Source organism: Elephantulus edwardii, unplaced genomic scaffold, assembly GCF_000299155.1.
Source record: "Elephantulus edwardii isolate Elephantulus edwardi_28Jun2011 unplaced genomic scaffold, EleEdw1.0 scaffold00006, whole genome shotgun sequence".
NCBI lineage: Eukaryota > Metazoa > Chordata > Mammalia > Macroscelidea > Macroscelididae > Elephantulus > Elephantulus edwardii.
This window is the reverse complement of record NW_006399756.1, coordinates 35,141,941-35,157,182: the sequence shown is the minus strand read 5'-3', so window position 1 is coordinate 35,157,182 and position 15,242 is coordinate 35,141,941. Positions and strand designations below refer to the sequence as shown.

General features: G+C 38.7%; 1 pseudogene; it reads right to left on the bottom strand.

Annotated features, from left to right (window-relative positions):
* Positions 1-15,242, bottom strand: part of LOC102855541 — a 25,769-nt pseudogene that overhangs the window by 9,349 nt on the left and 1,178 nt on the right.

Below are 15,242 nucleotides of genomic sequence, written 5' to 3'. Positions count from 1 at the left end.
CAAGGAGCCATCTGGTTTAACCCTTTCCAGGACAAATCTGTTTGTTTTCCTAGCAGTCCATGGTATTCTCAATACTCTTCTCCAGCACCACAGCAATTTTCATATGCCAGCTAGTTAGTGCCAAATGAATGATAGAATAACACCAAATAAGTAACTAATGAAGACAAAGGTGACTAATTGATGGTACAATCAGGAGCTGAAATATTGCTGAGAAAATGGATATCTACAAAGTATCTGTCTTATTTCACAGACTGCTGGTTAATTGCAAAGGTAAAGTTGCCCTGACAAAGATGAGATCTGACTGTGATCACTTTAGTGAAGCGATCAAATTCCTCAGGCTAGGGAATCTGAATGAAAGAAACTCAATTATCAGAACTCTGGTTAGAAATAAGCAGGTCATTTCCAGGTAAAATAGATTGTAAGATCCCTCTAAATTCATTGTTGTTGTTGTTGTTATGTGCCGTCGAGTCGTTTGCAACTCATAGTGACCCTACGTACAACAGCCCTAAACCATGCTCTATCCTGTGCCAAACTCATTGCCTCTGACACACCCATCCCGATAACCCCAGTCACTGAATCAATCAACTTCATCGAGGGTCTTCCTCTCCTGTGCTGTCCCTCTACTCTACCCAGCATGATGTCCCTCTCTAAAGACCTGTCTCTCCTTACAACATGTCCAAAGTATGTCAGACGAAGCCCCAGAATCCTTGCCTCCAAGGAGTAGCCTGGTTTAACCCTCTCTAGGATGAATCTGTTTGTTTTCTTGGCAGTCCATGGTACATTCAATACTCTTCTCCAGCACCACAGCTCAAAGGTGTCAATTCTCCTTCTATCCTCCCTAGTCATTGTCCAACTCTCTGATGCGTAACAAGTGATTGCAAAAACCATGGCCTGTATCAGGCGCACCTTAGTCTCCAGAGAGACACCGTTGCTCTTGAGTACTTTAGAGAGGTCCCTAACAGCAGACTTTCCTATAGCAATACGTTTTTTGATTTCCTGGCTGCTGGTGCCAAGAGTGCCATAGGAAATAAAAAATCAGAGGAACAAATTAGGCAGCACAAAGAAGAAAAAAATAGGTTTGTTTGTTTGTTTTTTAAAATCTGAAAGTGAGAAATTCTATCTGGCATTTGGGAGACAGTCGGAGAAATGTTACATGGTTTAAACATGAGATACCCTTAAGTAACTATTGTTAATGTTTTGGGCAATGATAATGGAGGCAATGTAGAAAATTATTCTTATTAGGCCATTTTGGGAGGTGTGTGATGATGAATTTAAAGTATAAGTGTCATAATACCCACAATTAATTTCAGTGGGTCAAACTTTTTCAAACATTAGCCGTTGTTGAAGCTGAGTGGTGGGTCTATGGTGGTCATCACCGTACCATTCTTTCAATCTTCTCCATACATTTGAAATGTTTGTAATAAGAGTTTAAAAACTGACAGAGGTACACATTTAATACCCACTCTCCTCCAGATTGCTATCGGAGGGGATTACCCAATGCTGTCTAGTCAATTCTGACTCATCGTGACACTTTAGGACAAAGTTGAACTGCCCAGGAAGGTTTCTCAGGCTGTAAATCTTTATGGGAACAGACTCATTTTTCTCCCTTAGAGCAACTGGTGGATTCAAAGCATCGATACCTTAGTTAACAGGCTAATCTCGATCACATTGTTCATCCTCCAGGGCTCCTTTCAGAGTGTTTAGAATTCTGTGACGCCTCAAGTCTCCATCAAGAAGAGGAGCCAGAAGCAGCATCCTACTCAGGAATCCCCTGGCAGATTCTTGCTATCTCGCATGTATTTCTCCTGTATTAGACCACCTTCTAGGCAGCTCTGGTGGCAAATGGAAAGGAGTGATGCTGAAAACATAAAGGCATGCAATTAGAATCCACCAGCTGCTCTGCAGGAGAAAGATGGGCGATTTCCTTCCATGCAATTTATAGCCTCTGAAAACCAGAGGGAGGGTTAGCTCTGGGTTGATTCTTACTTGGAGGCATGTAACAATAACAGATCATTTTCCTTTTTTTTTGCATATTTAAATCCCAATCACTTTGAAGAACCAATTTCTCCTGGTCCCATCTCGCAGTTTACCTCTTGGTACTTGGAGCACAGTTTTAACATTTAGCCATATGCCAACTATTTTTATCTCCTAAGTGTATACTCTATTACTTCAGTGAAATTGCAGATATCCCAGTGAAGAAACTATATTCTTATTTGGCTTTTCTCTAGAGCAAACACAAAAATAAAATAGTTACGTATCATCAGTTATATACTTTTAAAAAGTTGAATTGGTAAGAGTTAGGAGATAAATATATTTGCAAAGATGACAGAAAAAAGAGTAGCTCCTGAAACTGCTTATATACAACCAAAAACCTTATGAGATTTGGTTCTTTGTTTTAGAGGCTGATGGTCAGAGTTTCATGATCAAGTCTGTGGTCATGGACTTCTCCAAATCATTGAGAAGCAATGATGTCAATTAGAGGACTAAGGTGTACCTGATTCAGGCCACAGTCTTTTCAATCACTTCCTAAGCATCTGAGAGCTGGATAGTGAATAAAGATGACAAGGAGAATTGATGCCTTTGAACTGTGGTGTTGGAGAAGAATGCTAACTACCCCATGGACTACCAAAAGAACAAACAAATATGTCTTGGAGAAGGTGCAGCCAGAGTGCTCCTTGGGGGCAAAGATGATGAGTCTTTGTCTCACATGCTTTGAGCATGTTCCGTGAAGAAGAATGTTATGTTTAGAAAGATGGATAGATGGCAAAGGAGAGGAAGATCCTCAACAAAGTAGACTGACAGAGTGACTGCAGCTTGGCTTCGAGTGTGTCAGAGATTGTGAGGATGGCACAGGATAGGACGAGGCCCAGGTCTGTTGTTCATAGGGTTGCTATGAGTCATATTTGACAGCACCTACCAACAACAACACACATACATAGAATGTCCAATTGTATTTGAATTGTAGAAAACAATGAATGCATTTTTAGTCTAAGAAAATTCCAAACACTTCTTAGTATCCTGTATTTTATGTACCAATACTACAGCAATGGAAATCAAGCTCCAGTGGATGAAGGAACTTGTAAAACCATATTTTACAGAAAGATTCTGAAACAGAAAACTATCAGAGAAGAAAGATCTCCTGACCCTGTTGTTGTTGTTATTGTGTGCAATTGAGCTAGAACCATCTCACAGCTGACCCTCCAGCAGGTCTTCAGAAGCAGTAAATCTCACAGAACAGTTGGTAGATTTGAACCACGTACTTTTGGGATAGCAGTGTAGCATCTTCCTACTAAGCCACCAGAGCTCCCTAGTCCATGTTTACTGTTCTTTTTTTTGCCAAACCCATGCCTGTGGTCTCAAGTGGAGATAGGATGTGTTGAATAGGATCTAGGAAGCAAATTGCTTTTGAAAAAATATTTATACATACTTTCCCATTAATTATTTAACCACACAACTTGGGTTCCTTAGGGTGAAATGTCTTAAGGAAGTTCTTCTATCCTCAGTGTGAACCTTAGGTTATCTGAGTGAAAAGAATTCAAATTTCCCCTTAAGAAATGGTAAATCAAGGATTGTCAGAACAGAAACATCAACTAATTAACCATGACAGCTGCAGAGATGGAATGGAAGAACAAATTGATCACATCATCCTCCCAGACCATCCTGCTCTCTATGAATGAGAGGACCCTGCATATACAATGGAACAAATAATTATAGAAAAACATGTTTGTTTTAATTTTTTCTTTTTTACTGTGATTTGTGTATAAGTTTGCAAAGCAAGTTTTTTTTTCACTCAACCATTTGTACACATTTTATTCTGTACCATAAATTTCAAAGGCTATACTTTTTCTTCTTCCTCCCTATCACTCTGATTTTCATCAGTTCCTCTTTACCTGTGTCTTCCCTTTCTTTAGTGATATTATGCTGATAATCCCTTGCTGCAATTGCCTTTCCCCTCATTCATCTTAGTATGTGTCAGTTCAATATGGATTGCATCTCAAGATCAAGAAAACAAAGATCCTAACCACCAGGACAGATGGAGAAGAGATTGAGGTTGTTAACAATTTCATCTTGCTCGGACCCACAGTCAACACTCTTGGGAACAGTTTGGAAAAGTCTGCTGTCAGGGATCTCGCCAGAGTTCTAAAGAGCAACAATGTCAGTCTAGAAACTACGGTCCACCTGATCCAGGTCATGCATGGTCTTCTCAATTGCTTGTTACACATCTGGTAGTTGGTCAATGACTAAGGATGACAGAAGAAGAATTGATGCTTTTGAGTTGTGGTGCTGGAGAAGAAAATCAAACATACCATAGGCTTCCAAAGGAACAGACAGATCTGTCCTGAAGAATATAAAACCAGATTGCTCCTTGGAGGCAAAGATTTTGAGACCAGTCCTCGAAGAAGGACATCATACTTGGAAGGGTTGAGGATCAGCACAGGAAAGGAAGACCCTGAATGAGATGGATTGACACAGTGACTGTGGAAATGGGATCCAGTGTGTCAGAGGTTGGCTCAGGTTAGGGCAAGACTCAGAGCCATTGTTCATAAGGTTGCTCTGAGTTATGGTCAACCCAACAGCACAAAACAACAAAATATTCTCTATGTACTAATTTTAACTCCCTTCTCTCATCCATAGTAACCATCCAAGAATTATTCTAACTGTGCATAAATCTTTTATTAGCTCTTTATGATATTAGTCTTATACAATATTTGTCCTATTGTGACTGATGTATTTCATTCAATATAGTGTTCTCTGGATTGACCCACATTACACAGTGTTATTAAAAGCTATGTTAGAAAAGAAATCTTTATAAATATTCTATAACATTACTGTACAAGGAATATTTTCTTATCAATAAGCAAATACAACTTCAATAAAAAATGAACAGAAACTACAATTCATTCACAAGAAGCACAAATTATAAAAAAAAGATATAAAAAGCTACTTTAAAAATATTTAAATTTTAAAAAATATTATAATAGGTTTATTAAACAAAAGCAAACCCAAAAACTTTTCTAGAAAAGCTATTTAAAAAAATTAAGCTTGATGTCTACAGAATTTTGAGAGAATAGAAACTTAATCTTTTCCAGGTACAACATCAGGACCATACTCCTTCTGAAGCATTTAACCATTAATTGTTTGTTTTTTATTATGACTTGAGTGAGAATTTACGAAGTATACTGGTTTTTTAATCAGTCAATCATGCATATTTTGTTTCATAACATTGATTACAATACCCACTGTTCTTGATCATCCATTCATTTAAAATTGTCTTTCTCTTTACTTATCTTAATAAATGTTGACTAGCTATTTATTAATTTTCTACTCCCTTATTCCTCCACTCCCCTGCCTGGTAATCACACTAGAATGAGACTATCTGTGTGGAAACTTTTCTTTAGCTTTTTATTAGTCTTAAACAATTATGGTTCTTTGTGACCAACTTATATTCGTCCATGTTATGCAATGTCTCACAAGTTTTTCATTACTACTGTCAGTGTTGCTTAGTTGTCCAGTGTGAGAACGTTCCATGTTGTTGTTAAGAGCCATTGACTTGATACAATTCATAGTGACCTTATGAACAACAGACCTGAACCTTGCCCTATCTTGTGCCATCCATATCATCTCTGATACTTTTGTGCTCATTGGTACAGTCACTGTGTCAATCCATCTCTTGGGGGGTCTTTCTATTTCATTGACCCTCCACCTTTCCAAGCATGAAATTGCTTTCCAAGGAATAGCCTCTCCTAACAACATGCCCAAAGTATGAGAGATAAAGTTTTGCCATCTTTATCTTTAAGGAGCACTCTGGCTGCACTTTCCCCAAGACATATCTGTTTGTTCTTTTGCCAGTCCGTGAGATATTCAGTACTCTTCTCCAACACCAGAGCTCAAATACATCCATTCTTTCTTCTTTCATCTTTATTTACCATCCAGCTTTCAGATGCACAATAAGTGATGGTCTCAATCAGGCACACCTTAGTCTTCAAACTAACATCATTGCTCTTCAGTACTTTAAAGAGGTCCCTAACAGAGGGCTTGCTCAATGAAATAAGTCTCCTGATTGCCTGACTACCAAAGTTGTTGATTGTGGATCCTAGAAAAATGATGTTATTGACAATTTCCCCATTTGATGATTTTATCTCCTCATTAACTGTCTGTGGGAGGATGGATTTGCTTCTGTTTTCTCTAGTCTATTCTACTGATCAACATATCTGTCACTGAACCAGTACCACACTGTTTTGAGCACTGTGGATGTGAAGTAGGTTCTGAAATCAGGAAGTGTAAGGTCTTTTATTTTGCTTTTCTTCTTCAGTTTTTGCTTTTTCTAGCTATTATTTGAAGAGAATAAATGATGTAAGATTGTGTTCTTATTGTTAGGTGTTGTCAAGTTAAGTATGAATTGTAGGAACCCTATGAAAAACAGATCAAAACCTTGTTCAGTCCTACACCACCCTAACAATTTCCATCATGCTCAAGTCCATTATTGCAATTACTTTGGAAATCCAGTTAATTGAGTGTCATCTTCTTTTTTATTAACCCTCTATTTTCCTCCCAAGGAGTAGCCCCCACCTAATAACATGCTCAAATTACATAAGTGAAGCTTCACCATCCTTGTATCGAAGGAGCACCGTGGTTCCATTTCCTCAAAACAAATTTGTCCTTTTAAAAAAAATAAAATCATTCATTGTTGCATAATTTTCTCACTCCCCTTCCTCCCTCAGTCCACTTTGCTATGCACCTCTTATTCTGGACTTTTGTCATACAAATAATGCCTAATCATCAATTTCTTTTGAACAGTTCTGTCCTTCATCTGTTCCAAATCAGTGTTCATTATTCATCCCCTGGGGGGAAGGGGAAGGAAGAAAATGTGCAACCATGAATGAATAAAAATCCAACTTTTCTGTAAACTATCATTACAAGCACAATTAAAAAAATAAAAAGGAAAAAAAGACAAAAATGTGCCTAAAAAAAGAGAGATGTAATACTTCTCATCAGCAACACAAATGAAGGTGTTACATCTTCCGTGGCTCTCCTTCTTCATTGTCCAACTTTCAGATGCATAGGAAGCAATTGAAAATACCATGGTTTGGGTTCAGACATACCTTTTTGTCTTTAAACGGACATCCTCGCTCTTTAGCAGTTTTACCCAGGGAAGAGTTTGTTTCTATTTCTTGGCTGCTGCCATCGTGTCTCTTGATTGTGGATCCAAGCACATGAAATCATTACAACTTCAACTTTTTCCCCATCTATCATGATGTTGCTTATTGCTCCAGTTGTGAAGATTTTTTTTTCTCTCTTTTGATGTTGAGGTATAATATACATGTAGCTAGAAGTCTTTTAAGTCCTCTTTACATTCTGCAAGGAAGGTTGTGTCATCTGCATAATGCAGTTTGCTGAAGATTTTTCCTTCAATCCTGATGTTACATTATTTTTTATACAATTATACAAAGCTGAATAGCTTCTCAAATTATTTTTCAGCACAGAGACTGAATAGCTATAGAGAAAGGCTACAACCCTGGGGCACACCTTTCCTTATTTTAAACAATGTAATATTCTCATGTTCTGTTGGAACAAATGCTTCTGGGTCTCTGGACCAAGGAGAGATTTCACATGCACACAATTAAGTTTTGTAGAATTCAATAAATGATATTAAAAAAGATAATAAGTATTCAGTTCATAATTTCATCACTATTTTACTAGAATGTATGCTTTTGATGGTATTTTCATCCTTTGGTTAGATCTATCTTTATTGCTGAAATACTCTATATTGGTATGGTATTGCATATCTCTTCATAATTCTGTGTTTGACAAGGTTATGTTAGCTTGAAATTGGCCATGGTGGAAGTATTAGTATTAGGATTGTTGTTGTATACCACAGAATCAGAACTAATCCATAGCTGAGTTTAGGGTGGGTTTTTAGAGGCAGTTTATTTGCATGGAAAGAGATTGCCCATCCTTATTCCACAGAGCAGTTGGCGGATTTAAACCATGTGTCTTCAGGATTGTAGCATAGTTTCTCATCACCAGGCCACCAGAGTTCCCTACTAGGGACTGACAAATGCTAAACATTAAGACATTTCTCTCTTTTTCTGGTAAGCCAGTGCATTCATTCTAGCTGCTACAGCTTCACAACTTCTCAGGTCCAAGTATAGCAGAATGGAGACACTGCGCTCAAAAGTAGTGAGATTTTCCTGCTTAGGAAATTTTGGATCACATATCCATCCCTAAAATAAACACCAGAGACAGAGAAACAATGATACCTTTCCCTCCATCCTGGAGCTGTCAAGGCACTCAAGGCCCATGAATTTGGAGTGCTCTCCTCATGAAAACCAGGCTGTCCTTGAAAAAAGGACGAATGGTTCCTGGAGAAACCTAAAACATACTACCATGGTTTGTAGAGCAGTGGCTTACACATTGTCTCCACCTCTCCCAACCTACCTCAATGTATCCTTTCTCCTTTTGGCCAAAAGGAGATCAGTGAGGGCGGTAAATGAAGAGGGATGACCTGATGTCCTTTCTCCACAATCTCTAATCTTTATGTTAGTGGAATCAAGTCACCACTAGACTCTCTCCTAGTTTAATTTTTAATTTTTCACAGCTTGATATATTTCTGCATCAGGTTTCCTCAGATTTTTTTTTCAAAATTAATTTAAACTTATTGCTTCCTGTGGAGGTGGGGTTTTCCCCAATAAAGTGGAGGCGGCATAGCCAGTGAAAACTCAGTGGAGCGTAAAGAAATAATTAGAGAGCAAGGTGAAGAGCACTTTCACAGAGACTGGGATCAGCTGTGCTGACAACTAGTGGAGAATGTTGGGAAACAGAAACTTCCCGATGTGACAAGAGGTGAACAGAGAGGACTTTCTATTCCAAGAGCTATGATGCTACAAGGTCACCAGTTCATTTAGCTTTCTCTCTTCTCCCCAACACTTTGGGAACACAGCTATAGGAAGTTGCACTGCTGACCCAAAGTCCATGCCTCTGTGGTGATTCAAATCCACCAACAGCCCCGTGGGAGATAGATGAGAAATCTCTTCCTGTGGGCTTTACAACCTTGAAAACCTGCTGGAGGGTCAGCTATGAGTACTTTGCAACTTGATGGCAGAGTTTGAAGTTTTGTTCTGTTTTCTTGTTACTTTTTGTTTTTTAAAGACATCTCCGGGAGCCCTGGTGTTATTGTAGAGTGCTGCTCTACAATATTGTTATTGGGCTGTTAAGAGAAGGTCAGGTTTTTGAAAAGAGAAGGCATATCTGCTTCTGGTTAAGATTTACATAGAGGGTCACCAAGAGACAAAATCTACTTAACAGCAGTGGGCTTGATTAGGGTTGCACTTCAGGAAAATTCCCTTTCCTCATCTGCTCCCTTTTTCAATTGGAGCCAAACATAGAGCTCAAACATGGCTGAGTAAAAGACAAGCAGCTCTACCAGCTGGCTACTATCTACTCTTTACACAGAAACACTCAAGGCAAACAAGTTATTTCTTGGTTAATTTTCCTCTCTAGCTCAGCTACTGTATAGCCATAGAATTTAGTTTCTATTTTCACCACCTGAACAGACATTTCTACAATAGTTTTATTTTTTTAATCTTGAGGGGAAAAAATACTATTTATAGCTTTGCTTCTATGGGAAAAAAAAAACAAACACAAAACTCCTTTCAAGTTCCAAAAAATCAGCTTACAAATGAACAACAGAGTGTAACTTGATTTTAAACAATGAGGTTCCTGCAATGTTATGCACATTTCGGTGCTAATTTCTGGACGCAGAGAGAGAGAGAGTGTGTGTGAAATTTCTATATATGGGTGCCAGGTGTCACATTTTCAGCCCATCCAAGTGTAACTCTTTTCCCCCTCTTAAAGAAACAGAATCATTTCCTTAGTGAACATATCTATGGGTGTAAAAGAAAATGTAGTAAAGGAAATGGTTGAGGAAAAAAACCCCAAAACCAATATACAGAACCAAACAATACGGAAAGTTTAAAGGACAGGAAAGACATATATTTGAATACTATTAAAAGGAGAGATTAAGTTTTTCCTTAGTTTTTATTATTATAGATTTATTGTTATGTGCTTTTGAGTCAGAGCCGACTCACTGCAGACAGTCCAACAGATTTTCAGAGGCTGTAAATCACATGTAAGGAGATCGCCCAGCTTTCTCCCAAAAAGCAGCTGGTGGACTCAAACTGGTTGTCTTTTGGCTGGCAGTGTGACTCCTTACCATTAGAGGAGAGCTTGTTGTTGTTGTTACGTGCCATCGAGTTGCTTGCGACTCATAGCCACCCTATGTATAACAGCCCTAAACTCTGCTCTGTCCTCTAACAATCATACTATCTCTGACACACCCATCCTGATTATCCCAGTCACTGAATCAATCCACATCATAGAGGGCCTTCCCCTTCTGCACTGTCCCTCCACCCTACCAAGCATGATGTCCTTCTCCAAGGACCAGTCCCTCCTTACAACAAGTCCAAAGTATGTTAGACGGAGCTTAGAGCCCTCAAATAAAGAGAGAGGCAAGAGACAGCTTGGTTTTATTTTTAATCCAGTCACCCAAAGTCATTGCCAAGATGAAATCTCAAAGCCAGTCCAGATAAACAAAAGTTTAAAACCACATATTGAGGTTAGTACAGATCCTCTTCTCCTACAAGTCAGTATCATTGGATAATTAGCAGAGGCGATAACTGGCCATATTAATCGCTTTTCTTTTTGTGTATTTTATTTTGAATCAAAAGACTATTGGGTTCAATACTTGTTTCACTCTCCCACCCCCTTGATATCTCTCTGATTCTGTTCTACACCCTTGACTGAGCCTCCTTTCTCTGTCTCTATTTTTCTCTCACTTCCTCTAATCAAAAGGGATGACGTGGTAAGAATGAATGCTCCTGAACCAAGGATATTAATTCAACCAGAGTACGTTTTACTTTCAAAACTCATTTCCTTGGTGTTGTTTATTTGAAATGCGTACCCTTTATTTATATACTACCATGATGAAGCATATTTCCTCTGTAAGCAACTGATACTATTGTTATTGTTTTGTTAAGTGCTTTTGAGTCAACTACAACTCATTGCAATCCTTTAAACAGCAGACCTGAACCTTGCTGAAGCAATAGCACGCAAGTTTCTACACATCCGAATGGTATGTGGAGCCTCTGGGTGGTGTAAATGATTAACACACTCAGCTGCCCACTGAAGGATGGAACTTTGAATTCAGACAGAAGCGCCTCAGGAGCAAGCTTTAGCAATTGATTTCCAAAACCCAGAGAAGACTTTGGAGCATCTGCTAACAGATATGAAGTTGCCATGAATCAGAATCAATTCAAAGATAACTGGGACTGCTTGGATGGTCTACATTTTTTACATAATAAAATATTAATAACTAGAAAAAGAAATATTTTTTTACTTTACTTGTACTTCTGAACATAGACCAAAATTTCACAGTGGTCAGAATCAGATACTTAATTTGTGCTGTTGTTACTGTTATATGCTGTCAAGTCTGAAGAGATTCATAGCGGACCTTCTAGCAGGTTTTCAGAGAGTGTAAGTTGCATGGAAGGAGATTGCCCATTTTCTTCTGCGAAACACCTGGTAGATTCAAACCAACGTACTTTGGGTTGGCAAGACCAGTCCTTCAAATCCTTACCACGAGGTCATAGAGTCTCTAATTTATGTAGTTCTGTGCAAATTGAAAATGGAAGACTTTTTGTTTTAAAGATTTCCCCCCCGCCCCGGATGTTGCTGGGTTTTTTGTTGTTGTTAGTTACCACTGACACAATTTTGATTCACAGTGACCCTATTTGACAGAATAAAAAGGACCCATGGAATCTCCTAGGCTTTACTCATTATAGGAACAGACTATCAGTCGCTTATGGAGTCACTGGATGGCTTTGAACTGCCAGCCTTTAGATTAGCCATCAGGCACTTAACCATTGTACCAGCAGGGCTCCTTAAGATAATGATAGCAGAATATTAAATGAAGGATGTCACCCTTTTGAGCATGGAACTGTGTATGACCTCAAAGGTCGCATACCCATGAATGTTGTCATTGAGTTATTATTAATGAGAACACACACGTAGACACATGTGTAATTTTTCTAGGCTAGTATACAATGAATGAAAATTTAGTGTGATGCTCCTCAAAAACACAAACAAACAAACAAAAACAACCAAAAAAACCCCCAACTTACTCCCTTTCTTTACCCTGTTGGAGAATACACTAATTTACAATAACTGACCCAGAGAAAACATTGCTGTAATTATTTCTAGCACCTGAGACAATTAATGAATGGATGCTCTAGATTGCCTTTTTGAAAAGTTGTTATACCCCACACATGCTAAACTTGGATGGAGTTTTAAAGTTCTTTTTTCCCTAGGGCTAGAAGCATTTGTGGAAACACGTGTGTAGCTCCTACATGTCTGCTGGTGGCATGATCTGTTGCCTGGCTAACCCAGAGGCCTTGCCTCTCTGGTATTTAGAATTCACCAGCCATTCTGTGGGCGAGAGATGGACAATCTCCTCTCATCCAATTTATAACCTCAGAAAGCCTTCGGAAGGTCAGCTATGAATCAGTCCTACCATACTGTTGTAGATCACACAGGAGGGAAGGAGCTGACAGTGCAATTCCTTTATTCACTAGGCCACCAGAGTGCTCTAATTATTTCCTAGAAAGAACCAACAATTTTCATTTTGTAATGTTGTCAGGAGGGACCAGACCTTGGAAAAGACATCGTGTTGGGAAAGGTGGAGGTTCAGAGATAGAAAGAAAGATCCCCAGCAAGATGGACTGACACAGGACTGTAATAACGGCTTGGACCCATCAGAGACCACAGGGATGGCATGAGATAGGGCGAGCTTGAGATCTGTTGGTCATAGGGTCAATATAAGTCATAGTCAACCCAATGGTACCAAACAACAAGAAACAACAATTTAATTCATAGTAAAATTTCGTGATCTCTGAAAACCCACTGGAGGGCCAATTATGAGTTGGTTTCTATTGGGAAGTACACAACATAACAGGAAGTTAATTCTCATTACTCACTGTTCGTATGCTCTATAAACTTGCTGTGAACACTGTACCAAAACTTCTCAGAGAAACACAAGACTAAATTTCTGTGAGCCTCTGGTCACAATATTTTTGTAAACCAACCAGTACATACTTTGTTTTATGTGTGTTTCTGTTTAAAGACACTTTATATGTTATTGATTCGTTATCATTGACCTCAAAGCCAACAGCATTATGTTCCTGCCTGAATGAAGCTTATCTAACAAATGCATTTTCTCTGTAAGTGCCTTTCTGTACTTTTGAACATTGGACAACACATCAATATTACACTTTGGGATCCATTTAAAGAAGTGACACCAAAGAATACAATAATTTAAAAGTGTGACAATAAATAGATCACATACACATACACAAAAGCGTATGTTGACATTTTGAAATCTGAACCAAATGTTGAAAAGCTGCCATGTTTGATCTCAGCTGTGGCCAGGTATGTTGAATGAGTTCAAGTGTTTAAGTTTTTGTCATTCTACACATCTGTGAATGATTGAAAATCTCTCCAGCACTGATTTGGGGATTAAAAAAAAATACATTTTATCAAACAGAAAAATTTGCAAATGTAAAACTTGTGAATGAAAATGATAGTCTATATTTTTATATGTTGTTATTGTGTGCTGTAGAGTCATAATTGACCCATAGCTGACCCTCCAGTGGGTTTTCAGAGGCAGTGAATCACACAGGAGGAGACTGCCCATCCTTCTTCAGCAGAGCAGCTGGTGGCTTTGAACCACATGCCTTCGGGATTGCAGTGCAGCTCCTTGCATAAACGTGATTGTTTTTCCTGTGTGCACGATCACCTTCCCAGGTGCTGATTCCCCTCTCTCCCCCTCCATGCTGCATGGAGTATTCTAACTTCCTACTCACCCCTTCCCTTCCTGCCTCCACTCTCCTTTACCTTTCAGGTACTGTCAGAACAGGACAAATAAAGAAATAAAACAAAAATGAACCAGCAAACTCAGAAGCAGTAGCAAAGTGAGAAACAAAACAAAAACAAAACCAAACAACACCAGAAGAACAAAGGTGAGAAAAACCCAAATGAAACAAAAATCCAGCAAACTCAGAATCAGCTGCAAAGTAAAACAAAACAAACTTAACCACCTCCAAAGAAGGTGGTGGAAGGATTTTTTAACAGTTAATAAAGTCAAAACCCTAGAATCATTTAATAAGTTAACTGTTGTTGTTGCCAGGTGCCGTCGAGTTGAGTGCAACCCATAGGAACCCCTGACAACAGATCTGTCCTCTGCTGTGCCATCCTCTCCTTAACATTAGAGCCCTTTGTGTCAGTTACCGTGTCAATCCACCTCGTAGACGGTCTTACTCTCCTTTGCCGACGCTATCTTTTCCAAGCACCATCTTCCTCTCCAAGTAATAACCCTTCCTAGTAACATGCCCGAAGTATGTGAAGCGAAGCCTCATCATCTTTGCCTCCAAAGAGCACTCTGGTTATACCCTGTCCAAGACATACTTGTTTGCTCTTTTGGCCGTCCATGGGATGTTAACTAGCAATCCTGGAAAACACAAGGAACACCCAATATGCCTACATCTACATACCTTTTATAGTTTATAGAACTCTTTCACATACAATAACACACTTGAACTTCCCAACATCTTATAATACAGATGCTATTTTTAGGTCCATTTAGCATAGGAGAAAACTGAAGCACAACAGTGGTTGAATGATTTGCCCACAGTTAGTCAACTTGAGAAGTGAGGTCAGATTTTCTAACTTGGGAGCCCATGTTCTTTCCACACTCCCACACAACTATTTGGTGAACTAAATTTTCAGATGAATGTACATTTATTTCTTCTTTTTCCAAATGACATAAGACACAATGCAGAAAGAGTCAAGAACCTGGTCTAAAAAAAAAATTAAGAAAAAAAGTACCTGTTTTATAGTTCTGTAACTCTTTCTCCTACTGCCCAATTTGTTTTTGTTTTTTTGAAGCTCAATAATCAGAGGCTGTATTGCATTTAAAGATTTAACACTGGCTATATACAGAAGGGAAAGCACTTCAATTAAAAATACTTCACATGTTCCCAAGAGTGCTCTTTCACTATGGCAACTCTTAGCAGCGTACTATTTTGATATTGAAAAATCAACAGGAAAATTAGTACTCTTATCCTTTGGTTCTGAGTGACAATGTATTAATAATGCTTCTGGTTTTCACTTCCTCTTGGATGACAGTAGCA